Here is a 23,701-nt window from a genome sequence, read left to right as displayed (position 1 = left end):
CAGTGCTGGAACCCGGCTGGGCAGGAGGGAGTACCCGTGGCAAACACACTTCTGAGCAGCAACATGCGATGTTGAAGCCCAGGGGTCAATCATGCAGCAGGCTGAGGCCAACTCGGAGCGAGTTTTATATTGGTTGTACACAACTACTGATTGTAACCGTGCTCCACTTTGGCCTCTGGCTCTACTGTCTCTAGTATTTCCCCTGGCCTCCAACCATGGCAGTTGCTGCTCTGCAGAGTTGTCTGCACAATCCACACTTGTTCCTGAGTTACTGGGGCTCAGTCACGTCAGTTGATCCCCTGATGTGTGTCCGGCAAGGTGTCCTGCTCTGTCAACATTCCCACAACTATTAATGGGAATGGGGACAGAGCAGGAGACATTGCCGGACACACATCAGGGGATCAACTGACGTGACTGAGCCCCAGTAACACAGGAACAAGTGTGGATTGTGTAGACGGCACATCAGAGCAGCGACTGGCGGGGTTGGAGCCCAGGGGAAATACTAGAGACAGTACAGCCAGAGGCCTAAGTGGACCACGGTTAAAAGTCAGTAGTAGTGTGATGTTGGAGGCAGCAGGAGACTTTGCCATCCGCACAGCAGGGGAACAGCTGGCGTTACTGAACCCCACAGACACAGGAGCGAGTGTTTATATCTGTGCGGATGGCTCTTCCAAGCTACAACTGGCTGTGTTGAAGCCCAGGATCAATGCTCCGAGCAGGCTGAGGCCTACTTGGAGCAAGTGGAAAATAACATGTAGTGTGATGTTGGAGGCAGCAGGAGACTTTACCATCCGCACAGCAGGAGAACAGCTGGCATTACTGAACCCCACTAACACAGGAGCTAGTGTGTGTTTATCTGTTAAGACGGCACTTCTGAACACCAACTGGCATTGTTGAAGCCCAGGATGAGGCATGGAGTTGGCTGAGGCCAACTTGCAGCACGTTTTATAGAGGATGTAGACTACTACTGATTGTAACCATGCTCCACTTAGGCCTCTGGCTCCACTGTCTCTAGTATTTCCCCTGGCCTCCAACCCCGCCAGTGACAGCTCTGAAGTGGCGTCAGCACAATCCACACTTGTTCCTGTGTTACTTGGCCTCAGTCCCGTCAGTTGATCCCCCGACGTGTGTCCGGCAAGGTCTCCTGCTCTGTCCTCATTCACACTACTAGTAATGGGAATGTGGACAGAGCAGGAAACCTATTACGGACACACATCAGGGGATCAACTGACGTGACTGAGGCCAAGTAACGCAGGAACAAGTGTGGATTGTGCAGACGCCACTTCAGAGCTGTCACTGGCGGGGTTGGAGGCCAGGGGAAATACTAGAGACATTGGAGCCAGAGGACTAAGTGGAGCAGGGTTAAAAATCAGTAGTAGTTTGAATGTGGATGGAGCAGGAGACTTTGCCGTCCACACAGCGGGGGAGCAGCTGGCATTACTGAACCCCACTAACACAGGAGCGAGTGTTTATATCTGTGCGGACAGCACTTCCAGGCTACAACTGGCTCTGCTGTAGCCCAGGATCAATGCTCCGAGCAGGCTGAGGCCTACTTGGAGCGAGGAGAAAAAGCGTTGTAGTGTGAAGACGGCACTTCTGAACACGAACTGGCGTTGTTGGAGCCCAGGATGAGACATGGAGCAGGCTGAGGCCTGATGGTGTTGGCATGTGGAGGCAGCAGGAGACTTTGCCATCTACACAGCAGGGGAACAGCTGGCATTACTGAACCCCACTGACACAGGAGCGAGTGTGTTTTTCTCTGTGAAGACGGCACTTCTGAACACCAACTGGCGTTGTTGGAGCCCAGGATGAGGCATGGAGCAGGCTGAGGCCTGATGGTGTTGGCATGTGGAGGCAGCAGGAGACTTTGCCGTCTACACAGCAGGGGAACAGCTGGCATTACTGAACCCCAGTGACACAGGAGTGAGTGTGTTTTTCTCTGTGAAGACGGCACTTCTGAACACCAACTGGCGTTGTTGTAGCCCAGGATGAGGCATGGAGCAGGCTGAGGCCTGATGGTGTTGGCATGTGGAGGCAGCAGGAGACTTTGCCGTCTACACAGCAGGGGAACAGCTGGCATTACTGAACCCCAGTGAAACAGGAGCGAGTGTGTTTTTCTCTGTGAAGACGGCACTTCTGAACACCAACTGGCGTTGTTGGAGCCCAGTATGAGGCATGGAGCAGGCTGAGGCCTGACGGTGTTGGCATGTGGAGGCAGCAGGAGACTTTGCCGTCTACACAGCAGGGGAACAGCTGGAATTACTGAACCCCACTGACACAGGAGCGAGTGTGTTTTTCTCTGTGAAGACGGCACTTCTGAACACCAACTGACGTTGTTGGAGCCCAGGATGAGGCATGGGGCTGGCTGAGGCCAACTTGCAGCACGTTATGTAGAGGTAGTAGACTACAACTGATTGTAACCGTGCTCCACTATGGCCTCCGGCTCCACTGTCTCTAGTATTTCCCCTGGCCTCCAACCCCGCCAGTGACAGCTCTGAAGTGGCGTCAGCACAATCCACACTTGTTCCTGTGTAACTGTGGCTCAGTCCCGTCTGTTGATCCCCTGATGTGTGTCCGGCAAGGTCTCCTGCTCTGTCCTCATTCACACTACTAGTAATGGGAATGTGGACAGAGCAAGAGACCTTGCCGGACACACATCGGGGGATCAACTGACGTGACTGAGGCCAAGTAACACTGGAACAAATGTGGATTATGCAGACGCCACTTAAGAGCTGTCACTGGCGGGGTTGGAGGCCTGGGGAAATACTAGAGACAGTGGAGCCAGAGGCCTAAGTGGAGCAGGGTTAAAAATCAGTAGTAGTTTGAATGTGGATGGAGCAGGAGACTTTGCCTTCCACACAGCGGGGGAGCAGCTGGCTTTACTGAACCCCACTAACACAGGAGCGAGTGTTTATATCTGTGCGGACGGCACTTCCAGGCTACAACTGGCTCTGTTGTAGCCCAGGATCAATGCTCCGAGCAGGCTGAGGCCTACTTGGAGCGAGGAGAAAAAGCATTGTAGTGTGAGTTTGGAGGCAGCTGGAGACTTTGCCGTCCACACAGCAGGGGAACAGCTGGCGTTACTGAACCCCACTAACACAGGAGCGAGTGTTTATATCTGTGCAGACGGCACTTCCAGGCTACAACTGGCTGTGTTGTAGCCAGGATCAATGCTCCGAACAGGCTGAGGCCTACTTGGAGCGAGGAGAAAAAGCGTTGTAGTGTGAGTTTGGAGGCAGCTGAAGACTTTGCCGTCCACACAGCAGGGGAACAGCTGGCGTTACTGAACCCCACTAACACAGGAGCGAGTGTTTATATCTGTGCGGACGGCACTTCCAGGCTACAAATGGCTGTGTTTTAGCCCAGGATGAAGCATGCAGCAGGCGGAGGACAACTTGCAGCTGGTTTTATAGACGTTGTAGACTACTACTAATTGTCACCGTGCTCCACTATGGCCTCCGGCTCCTCTGTCTCTAATATTTCCCCTGGCCAACAACCCCGCCAGTTATAGCTCTGAAGTGGCGTTTGCACAATCCACTCTTGTTTCTGTGTAACTGTGGCTCAGTCCCGTCTGCTGATCCCCTGATGTGTGTCTGGCAAGCTCTCCTGATCAGTCCTCATTCACTCTACTAGTAATGTGAATATGGACAGAGCAGGAGACCTTGCCGGACACACATCAGGGGATCAACTGACGGGACTGAGCCACAGTAACTCAGGAACAAGTGTGGATTGTGCAGACTCCACTTCACAGCTGTAACTGGCATGGTTGTTGGCCAGGGGAAATACTAGAGACAGTGGAGCCAGAGGCTTAAGTTGACCAAAGTTACAAATCTGTAGTAGTTTGCATGTGGATGGAGCAGGAGACATTGCCGTCTACACAGCAGGGGAACAGCTGGCATTACTGAACCCCACTGACACAGGAGCTAGTGTGTTTTTCTCTGTGAAGACGGCACTTCTGAACACGAACTGGCGTTGTTGGAGCCCAGGATGAGGCATAGAGCAGGCTGAGGCCTGCCGGTGTTGGCATGTGGAGGCAGCAGGAGACTTTGCCGTCTACACAGCAGGGGAACAGCTGGCATTACTGAACCCCACTGACACAGGAGCGAGTGTGTTTTTCTCTGAAGACGGCACTTCGGAACACCAACTGGCGTTGCTGGAGCCCAGGATGAGGCATGGAGCAGGCTGAGGCCTGATGGTGTTGGCATGTGGAGGCAGCAGGAGACTTTGCCGTCTACACAGCAGGGGAACAGCTGGCATTACTGAACCCCAGTGACACTGGAGCAAGTGTGTTTTTCTCTGTGAAGACGGTACTTCTGAACACCAACTGGCGTTGTTGGAGCCCAGGATGAGGCATGGAGCAGGCTGAGGCCTGATGGTGTTGGCATGTGGAGGCAGCAGGAGACTTTGCCGTCTACACAGCAGGGGAACAGCTGGCATTACTGAACCCCACTGACACAGGAGCGAGTGTGTTTTTCTCTGTGAAGACGGCACTTCTGAACATCAACTGGCGTTGTTGGAGCCCAGGATGAGGCATGGAGCAGGCTGAGGCCTGATGGTGTTGGCATGTGGAGGCAGCAGGAGACTTTGCCGTCTACACAGCAGGGGAACAGCTGGCATTACTGAACCCCAGTGACACAGGAGCGAGTGTGTTTTTCTCTGTGAAGACGGCACTTCTGAACACCAACTGGCGTTGTTGAAGCCCAGGATGAGGCATGGAGCAGGCTGAGGCCTGATGGTGTTGGCATGTGGATGCAGCAGGAGACTTTGCCGTCTTCTCAGCAGGGGAACAGCTGGCATTACTGAACCCCACTGACACAGGAGTGAGTGTGTTTTTCTTTGTGAAGACGGCACTTCTGAACACCAACTGGCATTGTTGGAGCCCAGGATGAGGCATGGAGCAGGCTGAGGCCTGATGGTGTTGGCATGTGGAGGCAGCAGGAGACTTTGCCGTCTTCTCAGCAGGGGAACAGCTGGCATTACTGAACCCCACTGACACAGTAGCGAGTGTGTTTTTCTTTGTGAAGACGGCACTTCTGAACACCAACTGGCGTTGTTGGAGCCCAGGATGAGGCATGGAGCAGGCTGAGGCCTGACGGTGTTGGCATGTGGAGGCAGCAGGAGACTTTGCCGTCTACATAGCAGGGGAACAGCTGGCATTACTGAACCCCACTGACACAGGAGCGAGTGTGTTTTTCTCTGTGAAGACGGCACTTCTGAACACCAACTGACGTTGTTGGAGCCCAGGATGAGGCATGGGGCTGGCTGAGGCCAACTTGCAGCACGTTTTGTAGAGGTAGTAGACTACAACTGATTGTAACCGTGCTCCACTATGGCCTCCGGCTCCACTGTCTCTAGTATTTCCCCTGGCCTCCAACCCCGCCAGTGACAGCTCTGAAGTGGCGTCAGCACAATCCACACTTGTTCCTGTGTAACTGTGGCTCAGTCCCGTCTGTTGATCCCCTGATGTGTGTCCGGCAAGGTCTCCTGCTCTGTCCTCATTCACACTACTAGTAATGGGAATGTGGACAGAGCAGGAGACCTTGCCGGACACACATCAGGGGATCAACTGACGTGACTGAGGCCAAGTAATACTCGAACAAGTGTGGATTATGCAGACGCCACTTAAGAGCTGTCACTGGTGGGGTTGGAGGCCCGGGGAAATACTAGAGACAGTGGAGCCAGAGGCCTAAGTGGAGCAGGGTTAAAAATCAGTAGTAGTTTGAATGTGGATGGAACAGGAGACTTTGCCGTCCACACAGCAGGGGAGCAGCTGGCGTTACTGAACCCCACTAACACAGGAGCTAGTGTTTTTCTCTGTGCAGATGACACATCTGAGCGACAACTGGCTGTGTTGAAGCCCAGGGATTATAGTTCAGGAGGTAGAAACATGAACACAACAGGAGACCTGGATACAGTTGCCAACCTATTGTTTAGTCGGGAAGAGGACTGGCAAATTCTGGGGACATCCAGGCCTTGTTCATTATCAGAAAAGTAAACCGGTCGACGTTATCGGAAGAAAGTCGCGTGCGATGGTCTGTTAGTACACCACATGTAGCACTAAAGATGCGTTCCGATAATACACTGGCAGCAGGGCAAGCCAGCACCTCCAATGAATACTGGCTAAGCTTTGGCCATGTATCCAGCTTAGAGACCCAAAACTTGAAGGGGGAAGAGCCATCTGGGAGTACACTCACAGGGCAAGACATGTAGTCTGTCACCATCTAACGGAAACGTTGCCTCCTGCTGACTGGAGCCGTCAGTGATGGTGTAGACAATTGTGGCGGACACACAAAACTTTGCCACATTTGGGCCATAGTGGTCTTGCCCACTCTTTGTGCCGAGTTTCCTCCACTGGCTCGACGCACAGAGGTGCTTTGTAAAGCACTACCACCACTGCTGTCGGGTGGAATGGAATACATGATAGACTGCACCAGGGTGTCTTGGTACTCCCGCAGTTTACGCTCCCGGTTCAACGTTGGTATGACGGTTTGCAAGTTGTCCGGGTAGCGAGGATCTAGGAGGGTGTACACCCAATAATCAGCCGTGTATAGAATGTGGGCGATGCGGCGGTCGTTTCTCAGGCACTGCAGCATGAAGTCAACCATGTGCTGCAGACTCCCAACTGCCAAAGAACCGCTGTCCCCTGCTTGAGGCGTGATCTCTGCCTGCTCTGCATCACCCCACCCTCGCTGTACATACTGACTAGCTTTGTGTACCTCCCTCCTGTGGAGAGATGTCTTCCTCCTCCATCGACTCATCCTCATCACAAAGTGTCCCCTGCCTAGGCCTTTGTGAGGAAGCACGTAGCTCAGACTGTCCAGAAGCAGATGGCATTTGGGACTCCTCATCCTCCACCTCTTCCAAAACCTCATTCATTAGTGCTTGCAGTGATTTTTGAAGCATGCAGATAAGGGGGACAGTCATCCTGACTAGTGCATCATCTGCACTCGCCATCCGCGTGGAATCATCGAAGGCACGCAAAACGAAGCAGATGTCCTTCATAGAGGCCCACTCAGTGGTGCTGAAGTGTGACCGGCGCACAGTGCAACTTGTTTGCGCCTGATGCAGCTGGTACTCCATGACTGCTGCCTGCTGCTCACACAACCACTCCAACATATGTAACGTTGAATTCCACCTGGTTGGTAGGTCACATATGATTCGATGTTCCGGAAGGCGTAATCGGCGCTGCAGAGCAGCAAGGCGCGATCTTGCCGTGCTGGAACGACACAAGTGATCGCACTCTATGCGGACCTTGTGCAGCAGTGCATCAAGATCCGGATAGTCCCTCAGAAAGCTCTGCATGACCAAGTTGAGCACATGTGCCAGACATGGGATGTGAGTGAGGTTGCCTAGGCCAAGAGCTGCCACCAGATTTCGGCCATTGTCACACACTACCAAGCCCGGCTGGAGATTCGCTGGCACAAACCACACGTCGCTCTCCTGCTTGATGGTATTCCAGAGCTCCTGCGCTGTGTGGCTTCGATTCCCCAATGAAATTAATTTCAGTACGGCCTGTTGACGTTTGGCCACGGCTGTGCTCATATCGGTCGTAACAGGCTCCTGCTGCGCTGTTTCAGAGGAACTGGAGTAGGAGGAGGAGTCAATATGTACAGACTGGATTCCTGCAATCCGTGGAGTTGGCAGAACACATAGAGCGCCACTCTCCAGATCTGTACCCGGCTCCACAACATTGACCCAATGGGCAGTGAGGGAAAGGTATCATCCCTGTCCATGGTTACTGGTCCATGCATCAGTGGTCAGGTGGACCTTGCTACTGACGGCGTTTAGTAGCGCATGTTTTATGTTTGCCTCCACATGTTTCTGCAGGGCAGGGATGGCTCGCCTGCTGAAATAAAAGCGGCTGGGCACGGTGTATTGTGGGACTGCCAATGCCATGAAGTCCCGGAAGGTGTCAGTCTCCACCAGCCTGTATGACAGCATTTCAAGGGCCAGTAGTTTGGCAATGCCAGCATTCAGTGCCTGTGCTCTGGGATGGTTTGCCGAGTATGGCCGCCTTTTCTCCCATGCCTGTGCTACCGATGGCGGCCGAGTGGCCTGGGAGTGTGAGGATGACTTTGAACGTGGTGCTGTGGGTGGAATGTCACAGGGTCTCTGGACAACAGTGCCAGTGGTTCTTCCTTGGCGATCCTGTGAGGAAGCCGAACCAGCTGTGTGTGAGCTGGAGGAAGAGGCCCCAACACGAGCTGAAGAGGTGGTAGGTGGTGCTGTACGTTGGCCTACGTCTTCAGTGTGTCTGTGTAACTCCAGCTCGTGCTTGGTCCGCACATGTTTCCACATATTAGTGGTATTGAGGTTGCTGACATTTTTCCCTCTTTTGACTCTGTGATGACACAGCTTGCATTTGATAAAGCAAATGTCATCTGCAACTATGTCAAAAAAGGACCACGCACTGCAAGTCTTGGGAGCGCCCGTTTTGCCTTTTGGAAGTGGAATGCTCCTAACGGGTGCCGAAGTGGACGCTACAGGCAACCAAGTCTGCCCCCTCCCTCTCCCTCCAGTTTTGGCCGTTCGGGGAATCTCTTCCTCCGAGCTGCTCCCACCACCTTCCTGTTCCTCATGCCGTGATGGGTCAAGGACCTCATCATCTACACTCCCCTCTTCAAACACCTGCTTCTCCTGGGTTGTCTCGCCAGCACCGTATGCACCAGAAAGTGGTAACTGAGTCTCGTCATCATCTGATGCTTACTGAGGTGTGCTGACCATAGGCACTGGCCCACCCGCCTCTTCAGATTCAGAGGGACAAAGAAGTTGCGCATCACTGCATACTCCCTCTTCTTCACATTCTGGAATGCTGCTTGGCTGGCCCCCTCTTTCCAAACCAACAGATTCCAAGAACAGAAGTAGAGACTGTGATGGCTCCTGTCCAGGGCTCTCTGACTGCCTGGGCACTTTGGCAGGTGGTGAAGAGACAGATGGTTGCTCTTCGGTGCTCTGGCCCTGAGAGGATGTGGAAGTAATTGAAGTCGATGCGTTATCGGCCATCCATCCGACAACGGCTTCAATTTGTTCCTCCCGCAGCAGTGGGGTACAGTGAGGTCCTACAAAGCTGCGCATAAAGGACTGTTGCCTGCTAAAACTGGGGGATGCTGACTCACTGGTGCCAACAGCAGGCACAGAATCCCCATGTCCTCTCCCTGCAGAATCCCCACGTCCTCTCCCTGCAGAATCCCCACGTCCTCTCCCTGCTGAAACTCCACGGCCACGTGCCTTACTCCCTGCCTTCTTCGTCTTGCTAGACTGAGAAAGATAGGCAGAAAAGTACAAAGGGGGGCCTTAGTGTACTAATTCCTGAACAGCTGGTTACAGGTATAAGAAGCACTAATTTTATGAAGTGTGTGTGTCGACTACACTTTAGTGGGATCTAATGTGGCCTACACAACTTTCAAATGTAGTGTTTGGTGAACTTTGTTGCTTTTTTTTGGGGGGGGGGGAAACTAAAAGGATGTGACCAAAGATTTGAAAGTCAGAGTATCACCAACTTTCTTGAGCTATTACAGTGCAGGCAGGTAACCAACAATGCAAAAGATGAGGCTCCAAAAAAATTGGGTAATACTAATCTGGCTGCAGCTGAAGGGCACAAGCCAGAGAAAAGTCTCCTCTATCTACTCCTATATAGTGTTTGCAACCAACCAATGTAGATGGATACGGATGGATGCACACTAATAGGAGAAGAAAAAATGAGCTGCAATTAAAGAAAAATATGTGTGAGGCAGTGACGCACGCTGAGCGGCCTACAACCAGACGTAGCTGCAGGACACACTACTCAGCATAAGCTGCACTCACACACAGTCAGAGACCTCTCAGACAGCCGTGAACCATGCAGCTAAGTGGGCACTAGCACTGACAGGCTGCAGAAAGGCTCCGCTGTGTACTTCTAGAGTGTTTGCAACCACCGTATATGGATACGGATGGATGCACACTAATAGGAGAAAAAATGAGCTGCAATAAAAGAAAAATGTGTGAGGCAGTGACACGCTGAGTGGCCTACAACCAGACGTAGCTGCAGGACACACTACTCAATGTGAGCTGCACTCACACACAGTCAGAGACCTCTCAGACAGCCGTGAACAGTGCAGCTAAGTGGGCACTAGCACTGACAGGCTGCAGAAAGGCCCCGCTGTCTACTACTAGTGTTTGCAACCAATGTATATGGATACGGATGGAAGCACACTAGATAGAATTTTTTAACAATAAGCAGCTCAAAAAGAAAAATATGTATGAGGCAGCAGTGAGGCACGCTGGGCGGTGTACAACCAGACATGGCTGCAGGACCCACTCCACAGCGTGAGCTGCACTCACACAGCCCTTGCAGACAGCTGTGAACACTGCTGCTAGGGAAAATAAAGCTACAGTGGTGGTTTATGTAGCCTGGGTAAAGCACAATATTGTTTTGAGAATCGCTATTTCTAACTGTCCCTCACAGTCTTCAACAGCAGCCTGTCCCTAACTGAATTCACAGCAGAGTGACCAGAAATGGCGGCGGCAGTGGCTTTTATAGTGCATCATGACATAATTTCAGCAGCCAATCACAGCCATGCCAATAGTTAACATGCCTACATGCCTAACAGGATGTGCCCACACTTCTGAGGATTCCCATTGGCTGAATCAAAGCGAGCGGGCTGATAGCATTATGGGAACTTCCGATTCCGGTATCCGATATGAAAAAAGTATCGGAAGTCAGTTTCGGAATTCCGATACAGCTAATATCGGCCGATACCCGATACTTGCGGTATCGGAAAGCTCAACACTAGTCATTAGCCATTCAAGTTGATCGGCGTTTACGTTAACGTAAAACTACACGAGAGGAGTTGCCACCTTTTGAAAAAAAGTCTGAACCTGTGCAATGTGATAGGGTTTTGTCTAGGGCGCAACGTCAGGAGTTTAGAAGGCGTAATAAGCTGTGTTTTTTCTGTGGAGATGCCTCTCATACTATTGCTGTCTGCCCTAAATGAGAGAAACGTTTTGCACACACATTTGCTGTGGGCAGTGTAAAATCTAAGTTCCTTTTGGCAATTACTCTGATCTGCTCCTTATCCAGATTTTCCTCTAAGGCTTTTGTAGATTCAGGAGCAGCTTTGAATCTGATGGATTTGGACTTTGCTAAACATTGTGGCTTTCCTATGATACCTCTGCGGATGCCTATTCCTTTGAGGGGTATTGATGCTACTCCTTCGGAGGAGAATAAACCTCAGTTTTGGACCCAGGTGATAATGCGAGTTGCCCCAGCCCACCAAGAAAATTGTAAATTTTTGGTGCTGCACAATTTGCATGATACTATTGTTCTGGGTTTTCCATGGTTGTAAACTCATAATCCAGTTATGGATTGGAAATCTGTGTCTGTGGTGAGTTGGGGCTGTCAGTGTGTTCTTAGGGACACTCCTGTTTTCTCCACCTCTCCTCAATCTCATGATATTCCTGATTATTTGGCTGATTTTTATGATGTACAGTATTTAGTGAGAATAAGTCTGCGTCTTTGCCTCTGGGTCACACTCCCAGGGCTATGGGGTACTCGGTACCGGGCCGGGGTCAGTGGGATGTGTCATAGCAGCAGTGACCTGGTCCATGGCCCTGGGCGCCCAAGTAATGGGGGTTGTAGTTAATGGGATAGTTTGTGACGCCACCTGTGGTGTTCGGCAAGGGAGGTGTTAAGCCGACGCTGCATGCAAATCCACTGGGACTGATGATATGGTGCAGCAAGGATGTAAAAGCTCCCCACAGGTGAAGCTATAGTCCCAGGGCAGTGTAGTGGTGGTTGGCATGGAGATGTAGCAGTGCTGTAAGGGTAGGAAGCAGACAAGACACAGCGAGGTGCAATTTCTGTACCTTTACTTGATAACTGCAGTCCAGGGTCCTTATTACAGATGGTAACGGAGCAGGCCAGCCTGGAAGAAATTCAGGGATTCTCTCTCAGCAGATGGGCTGTGCAGTCTCCTTCCTAGCGCCTTTAAGTGTGAAGATCTCCTAGTACTGAGTTACACTGGAGTTCCTCCTGTCAGATGTTCTCAAGAACCTTACTTGCACGGCAGACAGCTGTTGCCTATCTCGGGGACTCCACTCTCCTGAGTCCCGGCTCTCTATCCGAGCTGCTGTTGTGCCCTCAAGTCTTAGATGGGAGTAGGGCAATTCCAGCCTCCTACTCCTCTGGTGTCTGTTGCAGGACCGTTAGTATCAGTACAACCTTGGAGACCAGGCTCCAGTTCATGCGCTCTCACCGTGAGGGAGCTCTCCTGCCAGAGCTCAACCTCAGCGCTCCTTCCACACGTCTGCACACTTCACCCTCCGCAGACTAACTGCCTACTCCTTCCTCTTGGCCCTCAGAGAGCACTCCTACCTTCAGTTTCGGTTCAGAGTCCCCCCTGCTGGCCTGCAGTGGAACTGTGTTGCATGTATGGATTGACTGCTGGAGAGACCCTTCACTGCTTCCAAGCATGACCTCACCCTCACTTAAGGAAGGCAAAGTCACTGTGGTAGCTATACTCCTGGGGGCGCCACAGCTCCTAATAGGAGTTATGACTGTGCAATTAAGTTGATGCCTGGGTGTAAATTTCCCAAGGGTCGGCTTTTTAACTTATCAGTAACCGAACATGATGCTATGTGATCCTATATTAAGGAGTCATTGGAGAAGGGTCATATTAGACTATCCTCTTCACCCTTAGGTGCTGGTTTTTTTTGTGGCCAAGAAAGATGGTTCATTAAGACCTTGTATTGACTATCGTTCCCTTAACAAGATGATGGTTGAATATCAGTACCCGTTACCCCTGATGTCTGATTTATTCTCGAGAGTTAAAAGTGCCTGCTGATTTACTAAGATTGACCTCAGGGGGGCGTATTATCTTATTCGCATCAAGCACGGGGATGAATGGAAGACGGCGTTTAATACTCCGGAGGGACATTTTGAGTACCTGGTGATGCCTTTTGGGCTCACTAATGCCCCTTCTGTCTTCCAGTCCTTTATGAATGATATTTTCCGAGACTTTGTGGATAAGTTTTTGATCATCTATCTGGATGATATTTTGATCTTTTCCAGTGATTGGGATTCTCATGTGGAACATGTCCGGACTGTGTTCCGGGTTTTGAGGGAGAATTCCCTGTTTGTTAAGGGATCGAATGCCTCTTTGGTGTACAGAGGATTTCATTTTTGGGATTTATTTTGTTTCCGTCGACTATTGAAATGGACCCAGCCAAGGTACAGTCCATTTATGATTGAGCTCAGCCCACTTCTTTGAAGGCTCTCCAGAAGTTTTTGGGTATTGGTAATTTCTATCGTAAATTTATAGGTAATTTTTCTGGTATTGTCAAACCACTGACTGATCAGACCAAGAAGGGAGCTGATGTGCTGAATTGGTCTCCAGAGGCTGTCTCGGCATTTCAGGAGCTTAAGCGAAGATTCATTTCTGCTCCGGTTTTACGGCAACCTGATGTCTCACTTCTAGAGTTGAGCGTAATGGGTCGAAAAAATTGAAAAGTCGTCGATTTTCGCCAAAGTCGTGTTTCATGAATTAAAACCCGACCTTAGCGTGAGGTCGGCCACGAGGTCGGCGACTTTAGTGCCAAATTCGCGTTTTAAAAGATGCTTGAGCGCCCTTTTTGCAGCCAATCTGGAAGAACGGACACTGTGGGCAACGTGATGACATAGGCAGCAGTCACCACCATCTTGGAGAAGGGCATGCAAGTTTTTGGCTTGCTTTGTGGGGCGTCACAGGGGGTATAAAAGGGCGGGGACGCCGACCGCCATGTTACTCATGCTGATCTCAGAATAGGGAGAGCTGCTGCTGCTTCTGTAGGGAGAGTGTTAGGCAGGGAAGAAGATACCAAAAACTGATTCTGCTGCTACCGATTTTGCCTGTACAACAAACCAGTCACTGTGCAGTGCAAGGGGGAGGCTATATTTTGGTGCATCAGCTCTGTTGGTTATTAGGCTGCCTTTTAAGGCTACCTGGTAGCTGCATTGCTGTGTGCCCACTGCTGAGCAAACTGCTTTTTTCAGAGCAATCCAGATTTTATTGTTTTGTTCTTGTGAGTTACTGAGCATTCATTTTTCACACACCATACAGCGGTGTACGCTCCTCACACAGTACCGTGTAACGGCTGTTATCACGGCCACAGTGAAGATATCTGTGTGTGACTCTGTAAGGATAAATCGAGGAGTTGTTCCATTCTTACAGACCTCCACCTTACAGTTTTGTCTGGTTTTCAAACAGTTTAGTATATTTGCTGTTTGATTACATTCAAAACTATAGAGAGACAGCGTGTGTCAGTCCGTATACTAAAACACGGAGCTTGACAATTTTACATACACTGGACAGCGGTGTATGTGCATGCTCCTCTCTCAGTACCGTGTAATGGCTGTTATCACGGCCAAATTGACGCTAAGTGTGTGACTCTGTAAGGATAAGTCGAGGAGTTGTTCCGTTCTTACAGACCTCCAACTTATAGTTTTGTCTGGTTTTCAAACAGTTTAGTATATTTGCTGTTTGATTACATTCAAAACTATAGAAAGACAGCGTGTGTCAGTCCGTATACAAAAACACGGAGCTTGACAATTTTACATACACCGGACAGCGGTGTTGTGAGTTCATTCCCCTTCATCACTGAGGCCCGAGGAACTTCCTCTTCTGGTAAGGAGAGGTAGTGAGTCTGATTATCAGACACCTGAGATTAATGATGATGACTGGCTGAGTGGAGTCACAGACTGGATATAAGGCTGCATACGCCCATTCTCCCTGCGGGTGATTTCTTTGTGGTATCCTTGGAGTCCAGTCTGAATTCCTGCTCTGCTAAAGCTAAGTTTTCCTCCTGGCTTTTTGCATTTGTGCCTTGCTTTGTTTTTTCTGGATTTCAGCCATTCCCTGCTGAGGTGTTGCCACCTGTTGAACAAATGACTGAACCTATGCAATGTGATAGAGTTTTCTCCAGAGAGCAGCGTCAGGAGTTCAGAAGGCGTAATAAGTTGTGCTTTTTCTGTGGAGATGCCTCGCATATTATTTCTGTCTGTCCTAAACGAGAGAAACGCTTTGCACACACGTTTTCTGTGGGTGGTGTTCAACCTAAGTTTCTTCTGGCTATTACTCTGATCTGCTCCCTGTCCACATTTTCCGCCAAGGCATTTGTGGATTCGGGAGCAGCTCTAAACCTAATGGACTTGGATTTTGCTAAACGTTGTGGATTTCCTATGACACCTCTGCGGACGCCTATTCCTTTGAGGGGGATTGATGCTACTCCTTTGGCTAAAGATAAACCTCAGTTTTGGACCCAGGTGGTGATGCGGGTCGCCCCAGACCATCAAGAAAATTGCAGATTTTTGGTGTTGCATAATCTGCATGATACCATTGTTCTGGGGTTTCCCTGGTTACAAATCCATAATCCAGTTCTGGATTGGAAATCTTTGTCTGTGGTAAGTTGGGGTTGTCGGTGTGCCCTTAGCGATGCTCCTGTTTTCTCCACCTCTCCCCAGTCACATGATGTTCCTGACTATTTGGCTGACTTTTATGATGTATTTAGTGAGAATGAGTCTGCGTCTTTGCCTCCTCAAAGGAGTTATGACTGTGCTATTGAGCTGAACCCGGGGTGTAAATTCCCCAAGGGTCGGCTTTTCAACTTATCTGTACCCGAGCACGAGGCTATGCGATCCTATATTAAGGAGGCATTGGAGAAGGGTCATATTAGACCATCCTCTTCACCCTTAGGTGCTGGGTTTTTTTTTGTAGCCAAAAAGGATGGATCATTAAGACCTTGTATTGATTATCGTGCCCTCAACAAGATTACTGTTAAATATCAGTATCCGTTACCCCTGATTTCGGATCTATTCTCTAGAGTTAAAGGTGCTTGCTGGTTTACCAAGCTTGACCTCAGGGGGGCGTATAATCTTATTCGCATTAAGCATGGGGATGAATGGAAGACGGCGTTTAATACTCCGGAGGGACATTTTGAGTACCTGGTGATGCCTTTTGGGCTCACTAATGCCCCTTCTGTATTCCAGTGCTTCATGAACGATATTTTCCGAGATTTTGTGGAAAAATTTTTGATTATCTATCTGGATGATATTTTGATCTTCTCCAAGGATTGGGATTCTCATGTGGAACATGTTCGGACTGTGTTCCGGATCTTGAGGGAGAATTCCCTGTATGTCAAGGGATCTAAATGCCTTTTTGGGGTACAGAGGATTTCATTTTTGGGATTTATTTTGTCTCTGTCAACTATTGAAATGGATCCAGTCAAGGTACAGGCCATTTATGATTGGGTTCAGCCCACTTCTTTGAAGGCCCTCCAGAAGTTTTTGGGTTTTGCTAATTTTTATCGGAAATATATAGCAAAATTTTCTAGTATTGCCAAGCCATTGACTGATTTGACTAAGAAGGGTGCTGATGTGTTAAATTGGTCTCCGGAGGCTGTTTCTTCCTTTCAGGAGTTGAAGCGAAGATTCACCTCCGCCCCGGTTTTGCGGCAACCTGATGTCTCACTTCCGTTCCAGGTAGAGGTGGATGCTTCTGAGATTGGTGCAGGAGCTGTTTTGTCCCAAAAGGATCCTGTAACATCTAAAATGAATCCCTGCGCTTTCTTTTCCCGAAAGTTCTCTCCATCTGAACGTAACTATGACGTGGGGAATCGGGAACTGTTGGCCATGAAATGGGCATTTGAGGAGTGGAGACATTGGTTGGAGGGAGCTAAGCATCAAGTCGTGGTCCTCACCGACCACAAGAATTTGATTTATCTAGAGTCGGCTAAGCGCTTGAACCCTAGACAGGCTAGGTGGGCCTTGTTTTTTACACGTTTTGATTTTGTGGTTTCTTTTCTTCCTGGAACTAAGAATGTCAAGGCAGACGCACTCTCTAGGAGTTTCTTTGCTGATTCTCCTGTGGTGACCAAACCTGCTACCATCTTAGGTTAAGGGGTAGTTCTTTCTGCCATCTCGCCCGATTTGAGACGTGCTCTGGAAGAATTCCAGAGAGACAAGCCTGAGTGTTGTCCCAGTGGAAAGTTGTATGTTCCTGACCAGTGGAAGAAGAGAGTGATGTCTGAAGTTCATTGCTCTGCTTTGGCTGGTCATCCAGGTATTTTTGGTACTAGAGATCTTGTGAGTCGGTCTTTTTGGTGGCCCTCCTTGTCTCGTGATGTCAGGAATTTTGTGCAGTCCTGTGGGACGTGCTCCCGGTCTAAATCATGCTCCCGCTCTAGTGGGTTGTTGATGCCTTTGCCTGTCCCCAAGAGGCCATGGACCCATATTTCAATGGATTTCATCTCCGATATGCCTGTCTCTCAAAGGATGACTGTTATTTGGGTGATTTGTGATAGGTTCTCTAAGATGGGTCATCTTGTACCACTCCCTAAGTTGCCGTCTTCCTCTGAGTTGGTGCCCCTGTTTTTGCAACAGGTGGTTCGCTTGCACGGGATTCCTGAGAACATTGTGTCTGACAGAGGAGTTCAGTTTGTGTCTAGATTTTGGAGAACTTTCTGTTCCAAGCTGGGAATTCAGTTGTCCTTCTCCTCTGCCTTTCACCCTCAGACCAATGGGCAGACAGAGAGAACAAACCAGACCTTGGAGTCATATTTGAGATGTTTTATTTCCGCTGATCAGGATGATTGGGTTTCATTTTTACCCTTGGCCGAATTTGCTTTAAATAACAGAGCTAGTTCTGCCACTTTGATGTCACCTTTTTTTTTGTAACTTTGGGTTTCATCCTCGATTTTCTTCAGGGCAGGTGGAGCCGTCTGCCTGCCCAGGTGTTGACACTGTGGTGGAGAGAATGCACCAGATCTGGGACCAAGTGGTGGATAAGTTATCTCTCTCCCAGGAAAAGGCCCAGCGGTTTTCCAACCAACATAGGACCATTGGTCCCCAGTTGAAGGTTGGTGATTTGGTGTGGTTATCATCAAAAAATATTGCTATGAAGGTGGCTTCTCCTAAGTTTAAGCCTAGATTTTTTGGACCTTACAAGATTTTGGAGATTATTAATCCGGTCTCTTTTCGTTTGGCTCTTCCTGTCACATTTAAAATCCATAATGTGTTTCATAAGTCCTTGTTGAAGAGATTTGTTGAACCTGTTGTTCCGGGAGTGGCACCTCCAGACCCTGTATTGGTTGAAGGTAACATTGAATATGAGGTAGAGAAAGTACTGGATTCTCGTCTGGCTAGACGGAGACTCCAGTATTTGGTTAAGTGGAAGGGTTATGGTCAGGAGGATAATTCCTGGGTCTCTGCCTCTGATGTTCATGCTAAAAGACTGGTGCGTGCCTTTCATCAGGCACACCCTGATCGCCCTGGTGCAGTGGTTGAGGGTTCGGTGACCCCTCCTCAAGGGGGAGGTACTGTTGTGAGTTCATTTTCCCCTTCATCACTGAGGCCCGAGGAACTTCCTCTTCTGGTAAGGAGAGGTAGTGAGTCTGATTATCAGACACCTGAGATTAATGATGATGACTGGCTGAGTGGAGTCACAGACTGGATATAAGGCTTCATACGCCCATTCTCCCTGCGGGTGATTTCTCTGTGGTATCCTTGGAGTCCAGTCTGAATTCCTGCTCTGCTAAAGCTAAGTTTTCCTCCTGGCTTTTTGCATTTGTGCCTTGCTTTGTTTTTTCTGGATTTCAGCTGGGGTGAGCTGAACTCCTTAGCTCTGTCTCCTGAAAATACCAGAGTGCTGATTTAGTTTTGAAGCTTAGTTGCTTCAGGGTCTTTTTCCATTTCAGCTTGCTGGCCTATGTTTTTGATAGGGTTTTTTGCCGATTGCAGACAGCAGCTTTCCTTTCCTTTCCTGTTTAGATTAGATTGGGCCCCAACGTTTGCTCAGCCTATCTTTCTATCTGTGTCAGTGTTTTTTCATCTTGCTTCACCATCATTATATGTTGGGGGCTGCCTTTTACTTTGGGGTCTGCTCTGGGGCAGTTTAGATTTCCCTTTCTATCTTTAGGCTATATAGTCCTCTGGCTGTGTTCGAGGGGTCTAGGGCACCGTAGGTACCCCCCACGGCTACTGCTAGTTGTGTTGATAGGTTCAGGGGTCTGCAATCGGATAGTTGCCAGCTCCTCTGGTTTTCTGGACGTAGCTTCTATTTTTGTGTCTGCCTCCTACGGTCACTCAATCATAACACAGCGGTGTACGTGCACGCTCCTCTCTCAGCACCTTGTAGTTTGTCATACACTAGGCAATTTCTGCCGGTCACATTGCGGTTTAAAATAAACAGGGCCTGACTGAATCCCACAGTGTCCTGAAGTGTAGAGACATTCCAATTCTCCACAGTCCTCTGTACACCTTTCTAACAGCATAGACAATTTGCCTGTCACATTGCGGTGTTAAATAAACAGGGCCTGACAGAATCCCACAGTGTCCTGAAGTGTAGAGACAATCCAATTCTCCACAGTCCTCTTTACACCCTTCTAACAGCATAGAGAATCTGCCTGTCATATTGCAGTGTTAAATAAACAGGGGCTGACTGAATCCCACAGTGTCCTGAAGTGTAGAGACATTCCAATTCTCCCCAGTACTATATACACCTTGTACCTTGCTTTACAGTACCAGAGAGTTGGTGGAAATTTGGTACATTTTTCCAAAAAATGAGGAAGTGTGGTGGAAGAGTCTGTGGAAGTGGGCGGGGGTTGGCAGCTGGTAATGATGGTGTTGGTGTTGGTGGTGGATCTGCTGGTAGTGGCAAAAGCAAAATAGCACCTAATACAGGAGGTGTTGAGGCTGTGTCATCTTCTGGCTCCACAAGGCCTCGAAGGCTCCCTTTTCTGGGAGTAGGTAAACCGCTTCTAAAGCCCGAGCTTCAGGAACAAGTTTTGGCTTACATTGCTGACTCAGCCTCCAGCTCTATTGCCTCCTCTTCTGAAGTTTTAAAAAATGAAAGCACTGAGTCGTCATTGGAGGCTCATGGTCATGAACCACACCTTTCCTTGTGTCCTTCACCCCTACCAAAATTGAAGGATGCGGTAGGCCACACTACTGATTACTCCATGGAGCTGTTTTCACATACCATGCCTGGGTTATCAAGTCAAATTGTGAATTACCCAGGCAAAGATGAATCTGATATGGAGTGCACTGATGCACAGCCACTGATAGATGATTCTGCTGGTACATTGACCCAGACCACCACATTCCCCTCGCACTCTACACAGCCTGAATGTGACCCAGATGAAACTCACCTTATCCTTCCCATATACTATACCACCTTACACGGTGACAAAAAGGAAGGTGCAGATGAAAGTGCAGGTTCGGCCCACCCGCCGTCAGACACACCGGCGTACTATGAGGGGCCATGTGCCAGTGCCGTTGCCAATGAGTGGGCCCCCCTGCTTGCTCTGGATCACAGCACTTGCAAAGTTGAAATACTTACCTCTCCCTGCTCCACCGCCATGACATCTTCCGCGTTTCCTGACAGTGATATTCTGATCAGAGAGCGCAATGACATCACGTCTGCTCGCCCAGACTAGTACAGGGATTCCCTAGCGAGGAGACTTATTTGAGGAGACTTATTTAATTGTTTTCAATGTTGGGACAGCAATTTTTGGGGAGCACTATACTCTGGAGAATGATATATGGGGCCCACCATACACTGGAGCATTCCAAAGGTGTACATCAGACACTGGAGCAGCATTTACAGTTCCCATTATACACTAGAGCATTAGAAATGGGGCCCATTATATATAGAGCATTATTTGGGCCCATAAGACAGTGCAGCTTCATCCATGGGGACCAACATATACTGTAGCATTACGTGGAGCTCATCATATACTGTTTCAAACATTATATGGGACCAATGATTCTGTATGGAGAAATATATGGGCCTCATTACTCTGTATAGTGCACTATGCGGTGGCCATAATACTGTATGGAGTAAGATACTGTCCGTTTTTGGAGGTATTGGAGAATTTAAAATGGATATCAGTCATGACATGTAAAAAGTGAAGTATTTTTCATTGTACTATACCGGTATTTCTCTACAGTATCAGAGCATCATGAGTTGTGGTATGTGTTAAAGGGGCACTCTTTGGCCCAGGGCACATGAAAACCTGGAGCCAGCCCTACCCCCCCACAAATTTAGCCAAATAACCCCCATTTTTCAGTGCGTAACTAGTATTATGAAGTAAATTAAGGTTGAAAAGCTTCAGTAATGAGATTTGTTGTTTTTGGCATTCAAAAGGGCACTGTAGGTGTGTTTCCTGGCCTCCACTCCCTGCCGACTTTGCTTCCCCATTGACTTGCATTGGGTTTCGTGTTTCAGACGGCCTTCGACTTTCACAAAAATCGGCCGATTTCGTTCGACCCGACTTTTGCGAAAGTCGAGTTTCATGAAACCCGACTCGACCCAAAAAAAGGCAAAGTCGCTCATCTCTACTCACTTCCATTTCAGGTGGAGGTAGATGCTTCTGAGATTAGTGCAGGAGTTGTTTTGTCCCAAAAGGATCCTGTTACTTCTAAGATGAATCCCAGTGCTTTCTTTTCTTGAAAGTTCTCCCCATCTGAACGTAACTATGACGTGGGGAATCGGGAATTGTTGGTCATGAAATGGGCGGAAACATTGGTTGGAGGGAGCTAGACATCAAGTTGTGGTCCTCACCGACCACAAGAATTTGATTTATCTGGAGTCGGCCAAGCGCTTGAATCCTAGACAGGCTAGGTGGGCCTTGTTTTTCATGCATTTTAATTTTGTGGTCTCTTTTCTTCCGGGCACTAAGAATGTTAAGGCAGACGCCCTTTCTAGGAGTTTCTAGGAGTTTCTTTGCTGATTCTCTTATTGTGACCGAGCCTACTACCATCCTAGGTGAGGGGGTAGTTCTTTCTGCCATTTTGCCCGATTTGAGATGTGCCCTGGAGGAATTTCAGGAGGATAAACCTGAGCATTGTCCTATGGGAAGATTGTATGTTCCTAACCAGTGGAGGAAGAGAGTGATGTCTGAAGTTCATTACTCTGCATTGGCTGGTCATCCAGGTATTTTTGGTACCAGAGATTTTGTGAGTTGGTCTTTTTGTTGGCCTGCCTTATCTCGTGATGTCAGGAATTTTGTGAAGTCCTGTAGGACTTGTTCTCAGTCTAAACCCTGTTCTCGTTCTAGTGGGTGTTGAAGCCCCTGCCTGTGCCCAAGAGGCCATGGACCCATATCTCGATGGATTTTATTTCTGATCTTCCTGTCTCTCAGAGAATGACTGTTATCTGGGTGATTTGTGATAGATTTTCTAAGATAGTCCATCTTGTACCACTCCCAAAGTTGCCATTTTCCGCTGAGTTGGTGCCCTTGTTTTTACAACAGGTGGATCGGTTGCATGGGATTCCTGAGAACATTGTGTCAGACAGAAAAGTCCAGTTTGTTTTCAGATTCTGGAAAGCCTTTTGTTCCAATATGGGAATTCAGTTATCTTTCATCCTCAGACCAATGGGCAGACAGAGAGAACAAACCAGACTTTGGAGTCCCATTTGAGATGTTTTATATCTGCTGATCAGGATGACTGGGTCTCATTTTTGCCCTTGGCCAAATTCGCGCTAAACAATAGAGCTAGTTCTGCCACTTTGATGTTGCCCTTTTCTGTAACTTTGGGTTTCATCCTCGATTTTCATCAGGGCAAGTGGAATCTTCAGCCTGCCCAGGTGTGGACACAGTGGTAGAGAGAATGCAGCAGATTTGGGACCAAGTGGTGGATAAGTTGTCACTCTCTCAGGAAAAGGCCCAGCGGTTTTCCAACCGGCATAGGACCATTGGTCCCCGGCTTAAAGTGGGTGATATGGTTTGGTTGTCGTCAAAGAATATCTCTATGAAGGTGGCTTCTCCAAAATTCAAGCCAAGATTTATTGGATCTTATAAGATTTTGGAAATTCTTAATCCTGTTTCTTTTCAAATTGGCTCTTCCCATTATGTTTAAGATCCATAACGTATTTCACAAATCTCTGTTGAAGAGGTTTGTTGAGCCAGTAGTTCCTATGGCGGCACCTCCTGACCCTGTATTGGTTAAAGGCAATGTGGAATATGAGGTAGAGAAAATATTGGATTCTCGTTTGGCTAGACGGAGACTCCAGTATTTGGTCAAATGGAAGGGTTATGGCCAGGAGTATAATTCTTGGGTATCTGCCTCTGACATTCATGCCAATAGATTGGTTCGTGCTTTTCACCGGGCCCATCCTGATCGGCCTGGTGGGTGGATGAGGGTTCGGTGACCCGTCCTCAAGGGGGGGTACTGTTGTGAACTCATTTTCTGGTCTGCCTCTGGTTTCTGGTGAGGGAGTTGGTTGTGCTGGCAGAGGAGTTGTGAGTTCTCTTTCTGGGCTCCCTCTGGTGTTGGCAGAAGGTAATGAAGCTGATCTAATTAACAGAGACCTGCCACCTGATAATGAGGACGAGGATTGGACATCTGGAGTCTCAGACTGGATTTAAGACAGCCGATTCCCTATTCCCATGCTGGTGATTTTTTCCTGCCTCCTGAGGTCTTAGTTTCCAGTTCAATTCCTGCCTTCTCAAGCTAAGTGTTCTCTGCTAATGTTCACATTTGATTTGGTTTGGTCTATCCAGTTGTTTTTTGTGTGGTCAGCCAGCCCCGGCTGGGGCTGTGCTGAATTTGTATTCTTATGTTACTGTATGTGCCAGTTTGCTTTTTGTCCCTTATTAGATTGGCTTCTTTTTGCTCTGTTCTCAGAATATGCCAGAGTGCTGATATAGTGGGATGTTGTGAGTTCATTTTCCCCTTCACCATTGAGGT

This window comes from Dendrobates tinctorius, unplaced genomic scaffold (genome assembly GCF_039654945.1).
Source record: "Dendrobates tinctorius isolate UK_male_01 unplaced genomic scaffold, ASM3965494v1 ptg000512l, whole genome shotgun sequence".
Classification (NCBI taxonomy): domain Eukaryota; kingdom Metazoa; phylum Chordata; class Amphibia; order Anura; family Dendrobatidae; genus Dendrobates; species Dendrobates tinctorius.
The sequence above is the reverse complement of the archived record's forward strand: the minus strand, read 5'-3'. Positions refer to the sequence as shown.